Source organism: Ciconia boyciana, chromosome 2, assembly GCF_034638445.1.
Source record: "Ciconia boyciana chromosome 2, ASM3463844v1, whole genome shotgun sequence".
In the NCBI taxonomy this organism is placed as follows: domain Eukaryota; kingdom Metazoa; phylum Chordata; class Aves; order Ciconiiformes; family Ciconiidae; genus Ciconia; species Ciconia boyciana.
Window position 1 is genome coordinate 33089980 of NC_132935.1, and position 16602 is coordinate 33106581.

The following is a 16602-nucleotide window of genomic DNA, read 5'->3' on the forward strand; positions in this document are numbered from 1 at the left end:
TGCTACTTCTTCCATTTACTTGTAACAGCAGTGTTGGACCTCCTCTCAGGAGAAAGTCCCCTGGAGTAATTTTGCTGTTCCTCCTTCCTCATTCTTTTTCCAGTGATGGGTTCAGAAATAAAGGGCTAGCCTACAGAAACTCTGGGTTTATATTGTCACCAGTTTTCAAGCCTGAAGAGCTGTCAAAAATTTCCACATCATTCAGAAATGGCTATACCCAAAATCATGACAATAGAGGCAAAGACTCAGCATCTTGGAGTTTTACTCGTATAAAATAATCCTCACTAATTAGGTTGGGGAAAAAACTATTCAAAATATATCTCAGGTAGTAGACCACCATGATGCCATGTCATACCTCTGAAGAAGATGAAGTCTAACAAATAAAAAAATAAATCCTGAAAGTAGAGTGGATATGCAAAAGAGCAAATAAAATCATATAAAATTAATGGCTTGTTCAAGTTTGTTTAGTTGCTTTTTTTATTGAGAAGGAAGCCTTGGGTGGGTGTAATTTTATTGCAGGGGCATTACCCTTATTTAATATTAGAATGGAAGTTCTCAAATGCTTTTATCACGGGGCTGTATCTCAACAGATATACAGAGCTCACTACTTCCATTCGCAGTCACACAAGATCCATATCTACCCTGCAGAACCACATGAGATACCATCCTGTAAGTACTTAGTGTCTGGAGCAGCGCCTGCTCAACATGATCAGCCAGCTGTCTTAAGACCACCAACAAGTGTTCTGCAGACCAGTGATTCCAAAATGCTTCAATGAACAAATATTTAGAGCATCCATGTCTGCAAAAATGTTTTCTTACTACATTTTTCAAACCCACAGAATAACCTTCAGAGGGACATAAAGGCAGCAAAAGGGCTCCAGAAAGCACCATTTCATCAGCAGTACTCCTTTTAAGCTCTGCAAAACTCATACGTGCACACTCATACAAACTCATACATGCTCATAAATGTAATCTACCATAATTTGTCAGGGCATCACAAACCTGGGGACAAAACTATGCGGAAAAACTATGACAAAAAAAAACTATGACAAAAAACTATGACAAAACTGTGGTGTCATTCACTTTTGACCTTTCCTGTTTAGAAAAGGGCAAACAACTTCTGGTTCTGCTCCATTAGGAACAATCATCACGAAGAATCATACAGCTCTGCTAGGACACTTCAGACATACCCCTAAGCCCTGCTCCCGCAGAAAGTGGTGGTAGTACAACGCCACATACAGAAAAAACCACCCGCAAATGCACAGCGACCAGCTTGGTTTTCTCTAGCTTTGCCTATCAGATTGGCTACAAACTGCAAGGTTTCATAATTCTCTCTCTCATGTTGATTATCTGATGTACAACAAAGTGCAAGTTTATATTAAAGCCACTCCTTCAGTCAAGGCCTTGGGTTTCTTCCACCCAGCTGACAATTTTCACAGAATTTGGAGGAATTGCGTACCTTTGTGATTGCTGACTTGCTGCTCACATCAACCAATGAAACCGGCATTTTGGGATAACAAGGTACAAATCCAGCGACAGCACTGCTGAAAAGGTAGTGTTAGGCTAAGAAGAGGAGGCTGCAGTGCCAATGTAGTGGGTAGGGAAGGACTCCTTGCACGAAGTATTTGCTTACAAATCAAGTACTAACTGGCTCTACATAAGCTCTCTTTAGTAAAGTACTGACAACAACTAAACATTTCCAAAATTGGTTTAAGTTGATTATAGTTCTAAGGCTTGGAAATCTTGGTTCTAACAATATTATTTATTCTATTGAACCTTTGAAATTTTTTCTCCTGACCACAAGAACTAATATCTCATTTATTTTTGGCAGAGAACAGGGTTGATAATGGGGGTTGTCTAATTCTTATATAATCCTCTTACTAAAAAGGAAGAAGCTCTAAGGAAAAAAGTAAATATTATACATATTTTATAGTCTGAGACTATACACAAAATATTACTAGTAGGCTTGACAGTTTTGGTTGCATATTGGTAATTGGTTTAAAACCAGCTGTAGAATAACTTAAAAATACATTACATATATAAAATCCATAACAGGATTCCATCAAATCAGAAAGTAACACCTGTGCTTTTTAAAAGACACTAAAGGACACCTTTGTGATATTCAGACAGTAAGTATTGTTTATGGTCTAACTCTGAAAGAAGCTTAGCAGACCTATGTCCAACAACTACTGCATTATAGCATGACCTAGTGCTACAAGGAAGTAAATTATTTAATAAATGTTTGAATCACTGAAGTTTATAAAAGAAGATTTTACATCCTTCACTGCCAGCACTTCACACCCTCATATATCAAAATATTTTTTAAAAAGTCATCAGGGCACCACTTCTCAGAGTAGTAGCCTGAATAGATTTATAGACCAGAACTTTAAGATTAATTAGGAAGACAATAGGTATTCCAGAAACTGACCCACTTCTGCACAGGTTATTTTGTTTATTTTTTCTAGTTGCATTCTTTCCAAGAATGCAGAATCTAGATCCAGAAGGAGACACCTGTAAAATATGGCACATTAGGAAATATGGTGTATTTGGAAGGAATTAGTAGAAGTTAAACCACTATGAAAAGTCATCTAATCCATTTATGAAGCACATACATTTTCAGACAGCTACATACAACAGGAGGTCAGAGTGTTATAATCTCAAATAAACCAGCAGCTACAGGAATACTTATTCAAACTTTTAGAAGTACACAGCATATCTGACTTTATTAAACTGGCATCCATTAAGGATATGGCCTAAGCCAGCAATAAGCTACAGGGAAAGTTTCATACCCACTGCAGTGTACAAATTAGATGTGTAAAATATCAGCCACTTAAATTTCTAAACTGGTGAGACTACAGCTCCTGTTATCAGAGCACAGCATTTGATGTAATCCCCCAAACATGTTTTGTATGTAACAAAAAGGTAAACATGTCTATGCAGAATTTAACTTCACAGCCTACGTAGACTGCCAAGTTTCAGCTGGTATGCATTGGCCAAAAATCTGTTACACTAAGCAAGCATTGCGTAACATGTCTCGCCCAACCTCTGAGCTGGGCTCCACTCACCTAAATTAGGAGACAGAAGACAAGGACTCAGAACGACTGTCGGGCATTTGTGGCTTTGGAGATGAGACTGACGATATATTCTCATTTTTGCAAGGTGCTGAATTTAGGCAACTTTCTTTGTTAAAGACCTACTCAGAGTTCTCAAATGTGATTTCAGGTAAGATCAAAACTGCATTCATCTCTACCATAGAAGGGGGGTAGTCAAAAGCAAAAAGCATATTTGTTGAATAAATATTTTTTATTCTGAGCTCAAACAGTTTTTGTTCTGCAAAAGCATCTGAAATAACATGGCATCTTGAGATGTACAATTATTCACTTCAATTAAAAAATATCAGGTGCTTTATGACCATCAGGATTACTCAATACCTAAGTGGCAGAGTTCAGAATTTTTTGGCTTACTGACCTGTTTGACTTGAAGCTCCACCAGAGATAATATATGCATATCATAAATAATTCTTCTGGTTTCTAACAGGTCTTCGTATCCCATAATTATCTTCTACTTTGTGAAACTGTAGAGCATTACTTCTACCTAATGGGTAATTTTCTTCAGGGCAAGAGGCAAATGACCTATTAGATAAAAAATAATTATATCTGCATGCTTCTTTTTCCATGTCAAAGGAACGATCAGGAGGACACTTAGTAGTGGTAGTTCTGAGTGCGTAGCCACGGAGTTAATTGTTAATGACAGTACTGAGTGACAGTGGCACTTAGCTGAAGCAGTTAACTGCATAATAATCACTGTGGTGCATGCCATTGGATTCAGTTAGCATTATACTTACCAGTTTATTAGTTTATCACTCTACAAATCAAATAAACTATCTTTCAGCCTTAGCACTTCTGCTGATACTATGTTTTTTGCATATCTTATTCAGAAGTATGTATCTTTGAAATCAATCTGCATTCATGCCCCTACAAGGGCAAAAAATTGATTGTCTTGCAGATGGCACAGAAAGGGGAAAGCAAACAGAATCTTCATTGGTTATTGAAAAGGAGGAAGGGAAATCAGATTGCTTTTTGATAAAGGACAAAACAAATAATAAATGACATGAGAAACAGCATGCAAATGTTTCCATCATATGCAACACCTTTTATTTTGGCCCTACCTATGTGGAGCACTGAAGTGCTTTCCACGAGCCTTTGCCATGTGCTCTCCATGCTGCTCTGGAGCACAGGTCCTTCTTTCCCATCCTCCTATAAGCACCCTCAAACAGCGAGGGAAGGCCACCCTTTAACATTTGCACACACAGGCAGAGCCAGCAAACACTGACAGATATCTGCAAAAGCCAGCACAAACATTTGCTACAGCTAACATATCATATCAATTTTGACTGGAACATTAAAAATGTTTTGTGTGAGCCATGCCAAATTTTCTCCTGCTTTTGGGCAGCTAGAGTGAACAAGTTACATGTGTCTTAACAAGTATTTTTCTTCAGCACTTGCCCTCCTTTCAGAAGTCACCAGCCTGTTTTTACTTACCTTTTCCTAAAATAATCTATCAATAATATTGTCAGACATACCTTTCTTCAGTTTAAAAGTAAAGGGATACAAGAATAAAGCAGCAGCCAAGAAGCTGTTGGATCATCAATTTTACGTATAATTAAAACCAAGCATTACAGTCGTCCTGGGGGCATTCTCCGGCTTAAAAACTCTACTCTAGACCACTTCCTCCCCTCCAAATAGTTTTGGAAGGGAAACAAAGATGTTAAACATATTTTTGGTGAAGATATTTTTAGGAAAGAACGATTTGTGAGATATCCTGATAATAATAGAAGCTAGAGATGTCTTACTTAGTGAAGCATGCTTTATTCACTTTTTCCATACCTGTATTGTGTAAATTAGTTTAATCTCCTCACCCTTTAGCACTTATTACAGAGATATTGAAAAATAAAAGCTATATGTGAATCCCAGTCCTCACTTCCAGGAGCACTTCCAAATTGTAAGAAATGGGCAATTTAATTTTAAAAAGCATGAACACTGCGGGGAACACCAGCAGCCAGATCTCCCCTAGTGAGCAAGGCATCATATAAGCAATTTCATTCTCTTCGGGCCAAAGTATCCTGCTTTCCTAATTGTATCTTTAGCTTTTCCAGACTGTCTAGCTTATAGCCTTGTGCCAGAAATCTCCACGCGGTCCATAAAAGAGTGCAGCACAAGCTGCACCTTCTCATGTCATACACACTAGCAACCCCTTTCCAGCCTGCCCCTTTTTCAGGTACATCTCACACCTGACTTACCATTTTGTTTAGCTGCTGACTCTGTTGGATTGAATCATAGAATCACAGAATCGCTTAGGTTGGAAAAGACCTTTAAGATCATCAAGGCCAACCATTAACCTAGCACTGCCAAGTCCATCACTAAACCATGTCCCTAAGCACCACATCTACACATCTTTTAAATACCTCCAGGAATGGTGACTCAACCACTTCCCTGGGCAGCCTGTTACAATGCTTGATAACCTTTTCGGTGAAGAACTTTTTCCTAATATCCAATCTAAACCTCTCCTGATGCAACTTGAGGCCATTTCCTCTCGTCCTATCTCTTGCTACTTGGGAGAAGAGACTGACACCCACCTCTCTACAGCCTCCTTTCAGGTAATTGTAGAGAGCGATAAGGTCTCCCCTCAGCCTCCTTTTCTCCAGGCTAAACAACCCCAGTTCCCTCAGCCGCTCCTCATCAGACTTGTGCTCTAGACGCTTCACCAGCTTCGTTGCCCTTCTCTGGACATGCGCCAGCACCTCAATGTCTCTCTTGTAGTGAGGGGCCCAAAACTGAACACAGTATTCGAGGTGCGGCCTCACCAGTGCCGAGTACAGGGGCACAATCACCTCCCTAGTCCTGCTGGCCACGCTATTTCTGATACAAGCCAGGATGCCATTGGCCTTCTTGGCCACCTGGGCACACTGCCGGCTCACATTCAGGCAGCTGTCAACCAACACCCCCAGGTCCTTCTCTGCCAGGCAGCTTTCCAGCCACTCTTCCCCAAGCCTGTAGCGTTGCATGGGGTTGTTGTGACCCAAGTGCAGGACCTGGCACTTATCCTTGCTGAACCCCATACAATTGGCCTTGGCCCATCGATCCAGCCTGTCCAGATCCCTCTGTAGAGCCTTCCTACCCTCAAGCTGATCAACACCACCGCCCAGCTTGGTGTCATCTGCAAACTTACTGAGGGTGCACTCAGTCCCCTCATCCAGATCATTGATAAAGATAATAAACAGAAATGGCCCCAATACTGAGCCCTGGGCAACACCACTTGTGACTGGCTGCCAACTGCATTTAACTCCATTCACCACAACATGGAGCATGTGGCAGTTATTTCACATGCAGCACAACCAAAGCCTGTCTCACCTCTGGAGCAACATGCAGAGAGCTGCCTGGGTGAAAGATGAGGGTGATTTCCAGCCTATCCACTTCTTCCCCTTCCTCCTCCTTCCCATTTGTCTGGTGCCCCTGTTCAAACAGGACCAGTCAAATGCGGCGATGTAATTTAACAACCAAAAACCTACTTGGAAGCTGGCTGTGGCTGACACCCATGGTGCCAGCTACCACTGCACACATATGCATGGTTTTGTCATTTTATTCTTAAACAACTGCTTTCCTTGTTTGCTCTGAGTGCACTGATGAGAATACACTGTAAGAGGTCAAGGTGCTGAGCAGTGGCTCAGTCCCTGACAGACACACATAGCCCAGGACGTGAGCAGAGCTTCATCCCAGCTGTCACCCCTGGCATTGTCAGCACAGGCAAGTCATGAACTGACCCCACTTCTGTCCCACCCAGCCATCAGCCCATCTCCTGCCATGATAGCCAGGCTCTCACCTGTGTCTCTGGCTACCTCTGCAGAAGGAGTTTATCACCAGGCTGATTTTGTTCTGGCAGGCTTCCTAGGGACAGCCAGGAGAGCTGACTAGGCAAAAAGAAACAGGCTAGCCCTTGAATTTATTCAAAGAGGATCTCCAACATTTTCATAATTAGTGTTGCATGGGGAAAGTCATGCCCACTTCACGTTCTTGCTATTTGGGCTTTTTTTAAACACTATTTAAAAAGAAATATTAATCTGCCGTATTTATGATCTTCAGTTCTTGCCTGTGGTGGGGCAAGATAACCACAAAGTATCCTCACAAAGTGTTTCTGGAGGGAAAAGCAAAATGCTGTAGCCTTCTACTCCCCTGTCCCCATAGATCGTGCAGACAACCTGAGAAGGGAAGGCTGTCGCATCCCAGCTCCCTGTGAACACCAGCCACCTTATCATTCATATGGTGCCCGATCCTTCTCAGCACTCTCAGGCTGGCACACCAGGGTGTGCATCCCCAGTGCACACCCTGGGTGCAGGGCTGACAAGGGAGGGAAGGAATCCCTGAGTAATTAATAAATTTGTTTACCACTTGGTCTGGCCCTGTCCTGCCTTTGCATACTCCTCCTGGTTCTTCCTAAGGCATTCATCCAAGCTGTGCTCCAGAGCTTAGTAGCAGTGACTCCAACCTTGACAATCCTGAGCACTTTTTACTTTTCTGGACCTGGAAGCTTTTTTAAATGCTTCTAGAAAAGGGGGAAGAATAGATTTAATTGGCACCAGAAGGACCTGGGAGGTAGGTATGCCACTGAATTCAGAGAGCCAAGGGATGGAAGCAGGCATCCCACTTGATTCTCTACAGATGTGCCTCTGGGAAAATGCCTCGATCCCTTTCTGAAGCTCATGTTGGAAACACTTCTGGGGCAGGGAGCAGAAGGATGTCCTCCTGTTCTCCTTCCCTAATGGGGCTGCCCTGTCTTGTTCTGACCACAGCAATTTCTTGACTGCCTGGGTAGATCTCCATCTTGGATTTAGACAAGCTTGAAAGGTCACTGTAGAATGTAAGTTTCCTTGGCAGGCTCCTAGGTAATTTGCCTACCAAAAGTTACTGACAATGGAGGGCTTCTTTGCAGGGCAATGGCTAAGAAGATATCTTTTGACAGAGTCAGTGAGAGGCAGGTTTCCAGCAGCATAAGCCTGATTCCAGCACCTGGTTAAAGGTTATTCCAGGATCCTTCCTCAGGTGGCTTCTAGATGAACAGGGGACACTTGTTACATGGGGAGCACAGCACACAGACTCCAAGCAGTGTGAAAAGGAAGGACAGAATAGGAAGAGGCTGATAATCTTTCAAGGAGCAAAAGTGGAAAAGCTGATAATTGCTAGCACTTCCCATACACTAGACAACTGTTGGTAACCTATATGCACACTAATATCCACATGTCGAAGTGCACGGAGAACCTGGCTCAGGAGAGATCAGTCCTTGAGAGATGGAGTCTAACTGGTGGTGATGACAGTGGTGCCCATGCACCATCGTATCTTCATATCGTTCTTCATTGTAATTCAGTTTCAAGGGAAAATACTCCTGATATTTCAGTCCAAACTCTTTTTATAACGTTAGCTTTGCAGTCACATATGCCCTGCTGTATCAACTAAAATACTGCTTGTGAGACAGACTTGGCTTTTTAACCATTTTGCAACTGCTCACATAGGACAGGTTTGTTCCTGCTATTTTACTCAGCTATGGTGAGGCAGCAGGAGAGGCTTCTGCTGTCAAGGGGTTCGTGGTCACTGGCTGCCATGGGGCCAACGGAGTTTTCCATACCACACTGAGACCTTGAGTCCTACTTTTTATGGGTACATTCTCTGTTTACCATCTCCAAGTGCTAAGAGCCAAGGTATACCGGTTTATACAACAATAAAGATTTTTTTTTTCTTTTACCAGAATTAAAACATTTGGTACTTTCTTTATATCTTGTCTCCTAGAACTCACTTCCCTAGAATTTCTTTTCCTAAAAACACACAAACCCAGGAAGTTCCCATGTCTTCTGCTTGCCAAAATAAGGCTAATGGTGAGCTCTGATTATAGCCTAGAGGCTGTTCCCAGTGAGGAGGAGAGGTTTACATGCCAGGGAAATGGAGGGGACAGCAATTTTAGCTTGTGCCCTACGATCTGCAGCTAGAGGAAGCTGTCCGTACAGCTCCTAAATGCTTCACTCCAAACCCATGGAAGCAAATGCTTGAGGTTTTGACCTGCTACACACCAATAAGCACTGGGGAAGACTTTTTGCCCAGGTTCACAAGCTGTGTTATGAGCACCACTGGGTAATGTTTGCATTCAAACAAGACCCTTATAAGCAGAGCAGAGGACAAGGAATATTGAGTTGGGCAGGGTAAGTGCAAGAAGGATGCCACATGGATTTGAGACTGGTATTTTGCCCAGGAGTACCCCAAATATGGGTGCACCAGCAGTACCAGAAGTGCCTTAAGGGATCCTAACAGAAACGTGAGAACACTATGGCACAGGCATGTCTTTCTAGGGTGTTCCTCAGAAGCAACTGAAGACAGTGTATATGATGCCATGATGTCTGCAAGACTCTGCCTCCATGGAATAAGATGTGGCAGTTCTACCACCTTATAAAACCACTCCTAACTTAGGGACCCAGGTTGCCGGTAATGGACTAGCACTCCCAAAGAGACCCATTTCCCCCTACTGCAACCCCCGTTCATCTCCTTAAATGTCCCAGTCACACAGTCTTACCTAGACACATCTTTAGCTGCCTTGCTCACAGCCGTGCCCTAATCTTAACCATACACAGAAAAAAAGACACTAAATTGTATCATCTGGGTCAGACAAGATAACAGACAACATTGGGTGTGACACACGCTGAAAATGCCACAGCTTCTCAGTACCCATATAAAAACACATCAAATAAAACAGGTGGCAAAATGGAACTCTGCCTGTGAAATGGCTTGTGAATTACTAGCAAGTTATTTTTCCTTCCAAAACTGTATGGCCTAGAAATCAAACAAATAAGCCAGGGATAAGAAATAAGAGACGTACAGTACATTTCTTCAACACCTCTGGAGAGGAAAGGGCTAAAAAGTGCTGAGTCAGGAAACATTTACTATTGATTTACTAACCTTCATTGGCTCCATCTGCTATTGCTGTTGTTCCTTCAAAATTAAATGTCTTTTTTATAGGAATCTACCTTGAAAGAGACTCAAATCTTCAATGCAAAGTGGGGCATTCTAGAATATGGTTCTGAAATCACAACAGCTTATTAAAGACTGATTAATTAGACAGTAGTAATTGTGGTGTGAGGCAAAGAGCATCTGGACAACCATGTTTAGCTTTGGTCCTTCACCATCATTTTGAAAAATGCGACTGTTGAATATTTTGAGAACAATTTCTGAATGTAATTTAAAACAATTTAAAAAGCTACTATTGATCACTCACTCATTTCTTCCTTTTCTTTTTAGAGTTTACATCATTATTTGATCAATTTTTGTAGGTTAGAACAATTTATAGCTCTTCACACATTTCCATTTCAGGTTACTTGCCATCTTTGAGAGCCGGCGTTGTTACCTCTGCTGAAGGAGAGAACATAAATCAAAGACACTGAAAGGCTCAAATATCACAGAACAAGCCCACATGTATCCATTCACTGCTTCAAAGTCAGCCCTTTAAAATGCTTACAATAAAACAAAAAACACAGTACCTGCACCCTGTTCTTATGAAATACATTTGCTAGCTCTTCATGTAATATGTAAATGTACTTTCTCTGTAAAAAAATTCAAGTCTCAGCATGCACCAACTGATTTGCCAAGTGATGTTTATTGGGTAAATTGCACACCTAAGCCCTTCATCAGAATGGTTGTAATGGGACACATACATTTATTAATATACATCCAAAGCAGAGAGAAAATAACCATTATAACCTTGCAATACATTTCCAAGATTTAAGACCTGAAACTTATTCCTCACGTAGACTCTGGTTCTACAAAATTGCAGAAATTTAATTTTACTCCCTGGCACAGTGGCTCCACCGAAGTTGCTGTCACTTTCCAGGGTAACCCTCTGCCTGCTTTTAAACAAAAACAAAAACAAAAACAGAAAAAAGAAAGAAGAAAAAAAGAAAAGAAGAAAAAAGAAAAAAAGAAAAAAAGAAAAAAAGAAAAAAAGAAAAAAAGAAAAAAAGAAAAAAAGAAAAAAAGAAAAAAAGAAAAAAGAAAAAAGAAAAAAAGAAAAAGAAAAAAGAAAAAAAAGAAAAAAGAAGAAAAGAAAAAGAAAAAAGAAAAAAAGAAAAAAGAAAAAAGAAAAAAAGAAAAAGAAAAAGAAAAAGAAAAAAAGAAAAAGAAAAAAAGAAAAAAGAAAAAAAGAAAAAGAAAAAAGAAAAAGAAAAAAGAAAAAAGAAGAAAAGAAAAAGAAAAAGAAAAGAGAAAAAAGAAAAAAGAAAAAAGAAAAAAGAAAAAAAGAAAAAAAGAAAAAAAGAAAAAAAGAAAAAAGAAAAAGAAAAAAGAAAAAGAAAAAGAGAGGAAGAAAAAAGAAGAAGAAGGAAGAAAAAAAGAAAAAGAAAAAAGAAAAAAAGAAAAAAAGAAAAAAGAAAAAAGAAAAAAGAAAAAAGGAAAAAAGAAAAAAAGGAAAGAAATGGAGTAATATTTTGGGGATGGTTTGCCATGGGTATTACTCACCAACAACATTTTCTCAAGATAAATAACGGGCAATGAAAGAGAGGAGAGGAGAGGAGAGGAGAGGGGAGGGGAGAGGAGAGGAGAGGAGAGGAGAGGAGAGGAGAGGAGAGAGGAGAGGAGAGGAGAGGAGAGGAGAGGAGAGGAGAGGAGAGGAGAGGAGAGGAGAGGAGAGGAGAGGAGAGGAGAGGAGAGGAGAGGAGAGGAGAGGAGAGGAGAGGAGAGGAGAGGAGAGGAGAGGAGAGGAGAAAATTAAAAAGAGAAGTTCAATAAATGCCTTTTTATACTTGTATATGTAATATTGTAAAAAGGACCCACCACTAAAAGACACATAAGTTCACACAAGTCATAAAATATAATTGATTATATTTTTGGAAAAACACTCTTAAAAGCACCACACCGAAACCGAATGAACCTCCAAGACCCTGAAATGCAGTGAAATTTTCATAATTTCAATATCAGTGAATATCTGCAAAGATCCTTGCTGCTACCAAACCTCCCCCCCTCCCTGAAACTACACTTTTTCAAGTTGGAAAAGCAAGAGAAAATGCATTGACAGAGCCCCCACCCCTTCTTTCTTCTGTGGCTCACTAAGCAGAAGCAGGATTTTAATAATTTGTACCAGCTGAAATATTCATTTCTCCCACATTCAAAAGTCTCGGCCGAGGCACTGAAACAGGCAACAACCAGCTCGGAAACTTCCATTGGGTGAAGAGGACAACCCCACTAAAGCCTCTCATTGCCATGGAGTTGATGTAAGCAGCTGATGTGACCCACAGGCACAGTAAGGGCTGGACTGTGGGCACACCCCGGGCGCCAGCAAACGGAGACCAGGAACGGTTCTCGTGCCCGACGGACGCTCCCCAGGTGCCTCCCAAACGCCTCGCCCGCAGCATCGCTGGGAGGAGGAGAGCTCGTCCCGCGCTCAATGCCCAGCAATCGCTGCGCTCACGTGCAGTCTGCTGCCGAGCAGGGACTGGGGCTCTTGGAGAAAATGTCAGGGCTGCTCCACTTTATTTAAGGATAGATGTTTGAGTGCACGTTTCTGAAACCAAGCCTTCTCCTTGGTGAACTGAACTAGCACCTCTCTTCCTACCTGCAACCAAACCTCAATTACAATAATTCAACAGCAAGTAGGAGAGCTTTAACAGGAGGGGCAGTGGGAGCCCAGAAGGTGCTGGCAAGGGCTGTTTCTTGCTCCTTGGGCTGAGCGTGCTGACCCACACGGTGGAAGCCTAAAGGGGTACAAGCCTCCTCACGCTGCCGGACCGGCATGGGTAAAGCCTGACGTACTGGGCTCTGACCTGGATTCACGGCTGGGAATGTGGGTAGTGCCCCTGGCAGCCAGGAGTGAGGAGCCTGATTCCCACTACTACTGCCTTACACCACACCATCGCCTCAACACTGGTAGTGCTGCTTTTAGGAAACTCCCTCTTCCCCGTGGCGGTTTACCAAAATCCCTTTATGTGGCATGTTGTTCTTGATAAAATCTTTATTGGCATCTTCCTGTATGGCAAGACAGGAAGATGAAATAAATACCGCTTTCTGTTGAAGCAATAAGCTTTTCCACAGCTTGATAACAAAAATTTCCTGTGAGCTTCCCACACTTCCACAATTCTTATCTTAAGAGTTTTCCAGAAATATTTTTCTACTTTCCTAACCTCCATTGGGAAAATTGCCTTGAATTCTCACAAAAAAAAAAAGAGATATATATATTATATTTGAGTGAATATAAGATATAATTCTGCATTAAAATACAGTGTTTCAGTCGGTTCATGTTTTTTTCAGCACACGCCCCAATGACAGGACAAATGATTTATGCAGAAAAAGTAGCAACGGTAATTCAGCAAAATGGGTGTTCTGGTGCAATGACAAAATTAGGTCCCTTGGTCTTGCTTAAATACGACAGAAGATTACAACTTCCCAGACCTGAGTATCAGTGGGAATTTTGGGTGCACAATAAACTTAAGTCTGAATCCCAGTTAAGTAGGGATCCTCTTGTGGTTTTGGATTTTTTTTGGAGGGTGGGGTAGGAGGCAATATGTCTCTTCTTCTCCCCATCCCCCATAGTTAGATAAGCATAATTTAAGTACCAGACACATTTATTCTTAAAAATAAGAACATCGGTAACAGTGGGCATGCTTTCCTGAGTTCCACCAGCTTGTGATGACTGCAGCACATATGTTTTACTCCAAAATAGAATAAAAAAATTATAACTTTTCAACTAATTTTATCCAATAATACAATCATTCACTAATGGTACTGTAAGTTTGCACGGAGCCTAAAGTCAAATCTAAAGTCATGAGCAAAAGATCTTTTCAAGCTGACAAACAACAGCTGCAGAAAGACAGCAAAATTCCCAGAAGTTCTTAGTCTTTTGAGAACTGAATCTTAACAAGAAATCATGTGCTTTGCAATCATGTAGCTACCCAGGAATACTGGTATTCCAGTGGAGGTTAATATGTAATGCCAAAACAGCTGCTTTTCTAAGAATAAATTTGACCAGGTCAGGAGACAATTGGATCTTTAAATTTAAACTTGTTTAGAGAAACTATCCTCTGAAAATGTACTGAACAGAATCATAGAATATGTTCATCCATGAACAGATAAAATTACTGGTGCTTTTCAGTTGTTAGCTATGTAATTTGCAGTACCTTCTTTTACCATTTTAAAAGTTATTTTTGAAAGCAGTGTGAAAGAGAAAACTGCACACATTAGAACTACTGCCCTGCATTAGACTACATCTTTCCAGAAGTTGCTTATTTGTAATTTTACTTAGTCAAATTATTTACATATAGCTAATATATCTCTTATTCAGACAGAGAGCCCTATAAATTGTCAAGGTATTAAAGAGAAGTGGGACACCTAACGCCTGGGAAATTCTACAGAAATATTTCAGTTTTATTCTCTCCCCGAAGGTTTTACCCACAGCCGCAGTCAAGCCACAGTCAATGCACCAACTGCATTTCACAAAATGGGCAAACCAATATCAGTCATTTAGACTACGTAAGTCTCAGATGGGATAAATTTTTATATCTTCAAGACTCCTTTCATGAGTTCTTGATTAAAATGGGCTGTTAATATAATATTCATATAATCAGTCTTAAATTTTTTATTTCAATATTTCAACTGTTTGGTGTCTGTTCTTTCTTTAAAAAATAGGCAATTACGTCTGCTGAACATAGTCTTCTGAAGACTTGCATTTGATTTTTCTGCAGGTAATCTTTTCAGAAACAATCATTGCTAAATCACTAAAAGAAGTACTTTTGAAAACAAAGTGCATATAATGATTTAAAATATTTTTAAAAGCACATAAAAATTACAGTCAAAGCTTTAATATTTAAGCACCCTCCACACACAAATACATCAAATACCATCTATATCGTAAGTGTATGCAACAGTCCAGGGTTAGGTCACATAACAGGGATTGATTGGGATCTAAATACATGATTAGAGCCAAAGTACAGATCACACCATCTATTTGTCACTTTGACTAAAGAAAAAGTTCCACATACATTCAACGGACAGACTCTTCATCTTGAAAAACAGCAGACAAGACCCTGCAACTTCCAAAGAAAAGAGCAAAACTCCTGTTAACACTCCAGCATCACCTTTCAGAGTCATGTTCCCGTTAACATGTAAAGCTACTATGCTGACTTCTTCCATCAATCACACTATTTTTAAAAAAAATAAATTGAAGCAATTATCAGTCATCCTGATGTTTCAGCCAGAAAACTAGCATAACCAAAGAAGCTAAAGAAGTTTTCCTTTATATTTTACACCCTGACAATTTACTAGCGTCTGCATAAAATACCTCATTTTGTGAGCACACATGTACTATCATAAGAAATTGGAAGAACTGCTTGCCTAGAAGGAAAGTTGATCTTGTGGATATGGTTTTGCATGACTGGAGCTTTATAGTGCAGCTTTTCAAAACTCGTGAGTTATGAAAGTGCCAGTCTCTAAGTGCCAGACCCTAGAAACATCTAGTCATAAATTTGCTTGCATTACACCAGGTACTGTTCCCCTCAAAAAGAAGAGTCCCGTGGCATTCTCTGACCTGCACACAGCAGCAAATTCAAATGTGCACAGAAGGATATTTTCAGACAATATTTGGCAGAAGAGGGAAAAGAAGGCAATAAATGAAAAAAAGCGTGACAGCTTAAGACACATCTAAGAACTAGATCATGTAGCTATTAGTGAGGCAAAATCCTTGTCCAAATTCAAGATCTGAGCCATCCATCACATCTAGCCTGGCACACATTAAGGGAACAAGCAAGGACAGGTGCTTGCTCTTTGTATGGAGCTGTGCTGATATCAGTCACTGTCCCTTGCCCAAACAGTACGCTAGTGATGTGAAATTATTACTAAAGTCAACCTGCTCAAAGCTGAAGGGGTGGAAAACACCCTCACTCTTGAATCTTGTCAGAATACTTCTGAAGAAGGATTGATTAAATTTTGTCCGAAGAAAAACTCATGAGAAATGTATACCCAATCCAAAGCAGACTATAGCCCAGAGACAAGTAAAGAGGCTAAGTACCTCCTTGTACGTGAATGAAGTGGCACAATTCCAGTACAAGAGAACGGGAAGAAACCATCCTGAGCAGTCTACACCTTAGCCAACTCCATATATTTGCTCCTTGATAGTCACACCCCAGTATCTATCCCCCCCTCTAGATAAGCACCCTTATGAGAAGGGAGAGGGGTTATGGAATCAGCTCTCTGTGCTCATGTGGAGCAGGAGAAGTGATGTAGAACTCAAAACTCAAAAAGTATGTTGGGCGGGAGATGTGAAGGGATGCTACAAAGACATTTCATACCCTATTTTATTCCAAGCCTTTTCACCTGCAACAAAGTATCAATTTTTGCATTCTGAATTTACCTAGAAAAACACATCTGGATACAGCTCTGTCTTTTAGAACTTGAGCTTCTTCTACACTGGAACACCTTCCTGAGCCATTCACCGTCTTTTCTTAATCCTCCCAGATTTCTCAAGATGAGCTATTGCGGGGGGGTGAAGTCTGCAGAAAACCATCCACCTTGCACTTTTGACCTGGTG